The 8,150-nt window shown below is 38.8% G+C and overlaps 1 pseudogene; it reads left to right on the top strand.

Annotated features, from left to right (window-relative positions):
• The first annotated feature begins 6,500 nt into the window (after positions 1–6,500).
• LOC131420729 (large ribosomal subunit protein uL6-like) lies at positions 6,501–7,115 on the top strand (annotated as a pseudogene).
• Positions 7,116–8,150: the final 1,035 nt, after the last annotated feature.

The following is an 8,150-nucleotide window of genomic DNA, read 5'->3' as shown; positions in this document are numbered from 1 at the left end:
TCCTACGTCTCTTGCTAGACTCTGAACTCCCTGAAGGGGCACACAGCCTAAGGATTATTCACCTTCTGAAATCCAGCAATTAAGACACTGCCACTAACAAAGTGGAGGCTCAGAAAATGTGAACCAGCCTCCATTGGCTTGGAATCATCTCTTTTTCCAGAAGAATTAGGCTTTGTGGGAAACCGTTGCTGAGTCAGACATTGGCAAGAACCATTTTATACTCTACTGGCATGTGGTTTTCTCCCCTTTTCAAAGGTGTTTCTTTCCAAATAAATCTGCTGAGAATAGAGCTCAGGTGTTGACAGCTGGCTAGATGTATCCTTTTTCCTCAATCACAGAACTTCCAATGTGGTTAGGGGTGTGAGTTGAAATTAATACAAACGTTTTCTCCCAGTGTCCCTAGCACTGAGAGAAAAGAAATCCTAAAATTAAAGTTTCAATATTTGGTGAAAACAAAGTGAATTATAACATTCCTAAAGAAATAAGGTTTGTCTAAATAGTTTTGCCAATGGTCATAGAAATACATGCTATATCAACTTATTTAAACAAAAACAGAAATTTAAGAGCTCCTTTAAAAGTACAATTGAGGGTCTATACTTTCTGTTGTTCTTCTCATCATCCACCTATAAAACCGCAATGAGCTTTCCTCATTAGTTTTGCCTTTATGGAGAAATATATCTGGCTGGGGTGACAGAGTAGTTACACTTTCAGAAGTAGTATGCTAAGTTTATATGCATCCACTTTAGTTTAGTTTTTTTCCATTTTTCTTTTCATGTGTGTTAATTGCCATTGTGTCCTCCACCCCTCACTATAAATATAATAATCAAAAATACCTTAAAATGTAATAGCTTGAAGCTTTATGACACTCAGTGCCAAGGGAATGAAAATAATCTTGCTTACAAATATAAGATGCAAGGTATTCTAGAAAATAAAGGTCCTGATTGTCACATGGCCCAAATGTTCTACTGCTAACAGGAAAATAAGAGTGTCTGGTTGGTGATATTTGTCATGATTTTAAAGAGAGATGGAGAGGAAGGAGTAAGGGAAAACAAAGCTGCATAAAGACGCTTAGAGGTTTTGAAGAGCCAGAAGAATGAAAATGAATCTAGAACATAGAACTATTCCACAAATACAATCTCCAAGAAATGGAGGGAAGAAGAGGAAAATTCCAAAAATCCTTCTGAATGCATACAGTTGCAATTCCCTACCGAATCTAAATCATGATTCATGATTTAGAAATGATTTTGGTTTATTTTTTTCTAAGTATAAAAGTAACAATTAACCATGTGAAAAATATGGGTACTATTTAAAGAGTAACTATCACTTGTTATACCAATCCCCAGAGATAATTTCTGTGAACGTTGTGCTGTATTTCCTTCCAGATATAGATACATATGCATGTTTCATGTCATTGAAAATATACTGAATATGCAATCTTTGTGTCCTACATTTACTTACTTTTTCAGTGCCATTCTTTTAATAAATCATTATATTGAGGCACTATTGTGTACTCAAATATTTGCTCAAAGTTGAATGTTTTTGTTATTTCCAATGATTCAATTATTTAAAAAAATCATTGGGAATTCATAATCACCAAAAAGTAGAAGCAAGAAAATGTCCTGCAATAGGTGAATGGATAAACTGTGGTACATCCATACAACATGATGCTATTCAGCAACAAAAGGAAGGAGCTACCAAGTTATAGCAAAGATGTGGATGAATCTTAAATGCACAATGCTAAGTGAAAAAAAAAAACAGTCTAAAAAGGTGATATGCCGTGTGATTCCAATTATATGACATTTTGTAAAAGACAAAACTAGAGAGATGGTAAACAGATCAGCTGTTATCAGTTGTTTTGGGAGTGGAGAAAGGATTCACTAGGTGAAGCACATGGGAATATTTAGAGCAGTGAAGCTATTCTGTATGATACTGTAATTGTGGATACATGACACTATGCACTTGTCAATACCCTTAGGACTTTACGGCACAAAGGGAACACCTTAAGGGTATGAAATAATAAAAATAATTTTTAAAAATAATAATCTAGGAGATCAGGGATCCTATGATGGAATGCAGATCGTAGCAAAACAATCTAACTGTATTACAAATATATGAAACAACTTCTTGGAAAGGGATGGGGAAAACGTTCTGACCTAAATAACTTTGGAAATGAGTGGAGACTCTAAGACTGAAGGCAAAAGGAACTATACATAAGCACTGCACTCTTGTGGATAAAGTTGTTCCCATGGGGGTATGGATTGACAATTCTAAAACCACTATACATGTACAATTAGCTTTGAAAATTAAGTAAATGGATGGTGGATGGTGAGAACCAAGTTTCTCACTGTTGTAGTGGGAGGTTACAGATAAGCAAGGGTGGAGGCTAAAAAGATCCATGTGGTAATGGATTAGAGTTGGAGACATCAGTATGAACTCAGGTTTAGCTTAATATAAATACAGATAGTTACATTTAGAAATGTTTGTAGACACGTGTATATACACAGGTTAGTATACACACATATACTTCTTTGCTCTGTCGGCTGAGAGGGCCTAGACACACGAAGACCGCAGTAGGAACAAGCCCAGGTCTTGTTTTCGAACGCCATTCTTCAATAACAGGAACAAAGGCTCCTTGGAGGAATGGCTGATTTTAGGACAGGGGCAGGAAACATACAAGGTGAGTCTGGAGCATCCAGTAGTTCCAGAAAGTGAGGAAGTACTAAAAAATAAACACAATGATGGGGTATGTCAAAGAGACACAGGAACCAACTAAAAAATCTCCCAGAGCTGGAACAATTTGAGCAACAAAATAAAGTAGTATTTGATTATAACCAAAAGTATAAAATAAGCATCTAGGAATTCATATTGTTATAAATAAATGATTAAATGAATAAATTAATGGAGGAAAATAGGCAATCTTCCATGGAGAAAAATTCTAAATTATTTATGTAAATACTCTGGTCTTAAGGTAGGTTCATAATTTCCTACTATTCTAATTTGAGCTGCTCATAGTGACTTTCTGCCAAAGAAAACAGTATGGAAAGGAGGGAAAAAGAGGAAATTTACAGTGGAGAAACCTGACAAAGACTACATCAGCCAGGTAATCAAGGTCAACATCAACAGTGATAAGTCATGTTGACAGTATGTACACTTAATATCATGTGACGAGAATGGACTTTACCTCTGTGGTTTTCCTCCCAAAACCCACAACCCGTCTATTCATGAGAAAAACATCAGACAAATTCTAATAGAGGAGCATCCCATAAAACATGTGACCAGTACTCAAAACTGTCAAAGGCATTAAAAATAAAGTAAGTCTGAGAGACTTACAGCTCAAAAGAACCTAAAAAGACACGACAACTAAATGTAATATGATATCTGGGGCCTGACCCATGGCTTAGCGGTTAAGTGCGCGCGTTCCGCTACTGGCGGCCCTGGTTCTGATCCGGGCGCGCACCAACACACCGCTTGTCTGGCCATGCTGAGGCAGCATCCCACATACAACAACTAGAAGGATGTGCGACTATGACATACAACTATACTGGGGCTTTGGGGAGAAAAAAGGAAAATGAAAAGGAGGAGGATTGGTAATAGATGTTAGCTCAGAGCCAGTCTTCCTCAGCAAAAAGAAGAGGATTGGCATGGATGTTAGCTCAGGGCTGATCTTCCTCACACACACACACACAAAAAAAGAAGATAGTAAAAAATAAATAAATAAATAAATAAATGTAATATGATATCTTAGATGGGGTCCTGGAACAGAAAAAGGTCAGTAGGTAAAATTAAGGAAATCTGAGTAAAGTATGCACTTTAATTAATAATGTATCAATACTGGTTCATTCATTGTGACAAATGTACCGTACCAATGTACGTAAGATGTTCATAAGAGGAGAAACTGGGTCTGGTATATATGAAAACTCTGCATTATTTTTGCAATTTTTCTGTATATCTAAAACTATTTTAAAGTAACCTATTCTAAAGTAACAAGGTTATTTTTAAAATTGTTAGGAATAATATTTTGGCCACAAATTGTTGTCCATATATCTGATTATTTTCTGAAAAATGGAATTACTGGTTAAAAGCAAATGAATATTTTAAGGGGCAGTAATGCCAATTACTTACCATTAACTTTGCACTAACTTACAACATCAGTGACAGTGTTTGAGAGTCTCGCCCTCTGTAGAAGCCCTGAATAAAAGTGACTTCGATCTTGAATCTCCTTTACAAGAGGCAAACTATGTAATAGTGCTAGTTTTATTCAACCTGAAACAAAAAGTCAATATAACGTAGTGCACATGTGTTTGAGGTAGAGTCATGCTGCGTGAATTTGTGTATGGCTCCACCGCTTTCCGACTGTGTGACTTTGAGCAAGGTACGTAGCTACTCTAAGCCTCAATTTTCTCATCTGTAAAATGGTGATAATCAAATGTTCTACCATAGAGTTTTGAGGAAAATCAAATGAGGTAATGCATACAAATCAATTAGTAGGTGTCTGGCACAAAGTAAGTATTTGTTGTTAGTTATTATTATTGGTGTTTAGTCATTCATTCATTTATTCAACAAATATTTATTGAAGAACCACTATGTGTCAAGCACTCTGGAAGTTTCTGGAGAGACAACGGTAAACAAGACACAATCCCTGCCTCTCAGGAGCACACAGTCTAGCAGTAGAGTCACAGAAGTGTGCAGAAAATTGCAATATTATGTAGTAAGTGTGAGAACAGGCTGAAAACAGGCTACAATGGAAGCATATGGCATAATCAAGAAAGCATTGTCAGAGAAAGGGACGGCTAAGCCAGAATTTGAAGGATTGGTGAGATTTAGCCCAGTGGCATGCTGGAGCAGGCACACACAACTTGCAAGGACCAACTGTGTACATCTCTTTCCAATTCTCTGTTCAGCGACATCCCGTTGGTAGCTTGAAATCAGCCATGGTAAGAGTATTTACACCATGGAAATCATCAAATGCTACAAATCAGGGCTCTCCCTCTTCCTTACCCAGAAAGGTGATTGTGAAACATGTACCAGCACAGCACTGCTTTAGCCAATCAAATTTGGAGGAGGAAGTGCAGAAGGAGGCAAGGAGCATGATGAATTTGCAAAACTGAAAGGAGTTCCGTCTAACTAGAGTGTGAAGGGGTTGTGAAGATAGAGAGATAAGCGGGGACCAGATCGTGGTTCTAAACCAAATTAAAGTGTTTAGAATTTACCTTGAAGGCAGTGGGGAGCCAGTGAAGGAGATGGGGGGGATCTTAGTTTACATGTTAGAAAGATTCCCTCTGGCACTGGAAGGCAGAGTAAAGTTGGAACTAGATATGGTGTGCTTAAAATTTTATTTGAGACATAGATTACTTGGATTTGATCATTGTCTTTTTCCCCACAGGGGGGTATAATTGAAGCGTCATTATCAATTGACATATCAAAATGCTTGTATTTTTTCTTTATATTTTCTACCTGGATTTTTCTTAAATTACTTTTTTATAAACTGTCACAAAACAGTAGACTGTGACTTAGCACTTCTGACAGTTTTATCACATATCTAACAGTTCCTAGAAAGTTTTCTTCTTCTCAACCTTGTATTTATGAGAGGAGCAAGACCCGAGACTGTGAAATAAATGAGGAGGTTTTTGGAGAAAGCAAGGTGAAAGGTAATAGTGGTCTGGAGTTGGGTGGTAGTTGTTGTGGTTGTGGTGAATGGCTTTGGAAAGTATTTAGGACGTAGTTCATGGTGATGAAACAAATGAAGAAAGTGGGGGAAAAGGAAAAGTGAAGAAAGATGCTCAGATGTCTTAACTGGTCAGAGTTTACCTACATCACTAAACAGGAGCCAGTGGAGAAATAGCAATTTAGGGCCAGGGTGATATAGTCCAGAGAACCAGGGCCATGGTGGTGGAAGGGAGGTGGTAGGGGGAACAATGGGGTCAATTAATTGAATTTGAAATGTCTTTGCAGGTTCTAAGAGGAATTGTGCAGAAGTCAGTTGTGTATGTGAGTCTGGAGCTCCAAAGAAGAAAAAGAAAAATCACCTTAAAAAAAAAAAGGCAGGAAGAGTCTTTGTCCAGAGGGGCTGGAAACAAAGCAAGAGAGAGAAGCCTATGGTGCCAAAGGACGCAAGCACATAATCAAAAAGAAGGGGGCAGGGGCCGGCCCGGTGGCGCAAGCGGTTAAGTGCGCGCGCTCCGCTGCGGCGGCCCAGGGTTCGCTGGTTCGGATCCTGGGCGCGCACTGACGCACTGCTTGGCAGGCCATGCTGTGGCGGCGTCCCATATAAAGTGGAGGAAGATGGGCACAGATGTTAGCCCAGGGCCGTCTTCCTCAGCAAAAAAAGAGGAGGATTGGCGGATGTTAGCACAGGGCTGATCTCCTCACAAAAAAAAAAAAAAAAAAAAAAAAAAAAAAAAAAAAAAAAGAAGGGGGCAGTCGGCAGTGTCACATGCCTTAGAGAGGTCAAGAAAGATAAAGACTGAGACCGTTCTTTCTTTGCAGCATCTACTGTGAGAATGAAGACCATTCTCAGCAATCAGATTGTTGACATTCCAGAAAGTGTCGACATCACTGAAGGGACGCACGGTTACTGTGAAGAGCCCTAGAGGAACCTTGCGAGGGATTTCAATGACGTCAATGTAGAACTCAGTCTCCTTGGAAAGAAAAAGAGCCTCTGGGTTGACAAATGGTGGAGAAACAGAAAGGAATTGGCTATGGTTGGCACTCTGCCGTCACGTACAGAACACGATCAAGGGCTTTACACTGGGCTCCTGTTACAAGATGAGGTCTGTGTATTCTCAGTTCCCCATCAACATTGGCATTCAGGAGAATGCGTCTCTTGTTGAAATCCAAAATTTCTTGAGTAAAAAATACATCCACAGAATTCAGGTGAGGCCAGGTGTTGTTTGTTCCCTATCTCAAGCCCAGAAAGATGGGTTAATTCTTGAAGGAAATGACATTGAACTTGCAACAAATTCAGTTGCTTTGATTCAGCAAGCCACAGCAGTTAAAATAAGAATATCAGAAAGCTTTTGGATAGTATCTATATCTCTGCAAAAGGAAGAGTTCAGCATGTTCATGAAGAAAATCTAAGAGTTATCCAGCTATGGAAACAAGAAGATGTGGGATGATTCCTAAGATCCTATTTGTGATATTTTAATGCACAGCATAGTGATTATAATCAACAATGCTGTATCATATACTTCAAAGTTGCTAAGAGACTGGCTCTTATCGCTAGTTCTCATGACAAAAAAGAAGTGATAATTATGTGATGTGATAGAGGTGTTAGCTAAAGCTACAGTGATAGTCATACTGCAGTACACAAATGTATCAAATCTAAACTTACACAATGTTATATGTCCATTACATCGCAATTAAAAAATAAATTTAAAAAAAGATACAAATTGTCATGGAATTGTACACTTTAAACGGGTGAACCGTGTGGTATGTGAATTATATCTCAATAAAGTTATTGAAAAAGATTTTTTTAATTTTTAAAGATGCAATAAAAGCCCTCTATTGACAGAAGGAAAAGAAGGAAGGAAGGGAGAGAGTGAGGGATGGAGGGAGGGAAGGACGGAGGGAGAGAGGGAGGGAAAAGAAAACATTATCCATTGCATTTAGCGATAAGCATCTCTCTTTTTTTTTTTTTTTTTTTTTGGTGAGGAAAACCAGCCCTGAGCTGACATCCATACGAATCCTCCTCTTTTTGCTGAGGAAGACTGGCCCTGGGCTAACATCTGTGCCTATCTTCATCCACTTTATATGGGACGCTGCCACAGCACGGCCTGACAAGCGGTGCCTCTGTGCGCGCCCGGGATCTGAACCCGGGCTGCCAGCAGAGGAGCGCATGTGCTTAACCACTATGCCGCAGGGCCGGCTCAAAGAAGCATCTCCTTAGTAGCCATTTCTGTAGAATGGTTGGGGCAAATGTCAGATTGCAGAAGGGGTAAAAACAGCAAAGATAGATGATTTTTAGCTTTAATTTATGCTTTCTGCCCAGCAAGGTAAACCACAGATGTCCTTATAAAAAAGTATAACCTAGCCCAGTGCTTCTCAGCCTCTTCCACCAAAATTTCCTTAGTGCAAAGGGAGTGTGAACCCCTGCGTGTCCAGGATATAGGCTTCTGCAACTACAAAATTTCTCTAAATTTATCTTAGCAATT

Source organism: Diceros bicornis, chromosome 24, assembly GCF_020826845.1.
Source record: "Diceros bicornis minor isolate mBicDic1 chromosome 24, mDicBic1.mat.cur, whole genome shotgun sequence".
Lineage (NCBI taxonomy): Eukaryota > Metazoa > Chordata > Mammalia > Perissodactyla > Rhinocerotidae > Diceros > Diceros bicornis.
The sequence above is the reverse complement of the archived record's forward strand: the minus strand, read 5'-3'. Positions and strand labels throughout refer to the sequence as shown.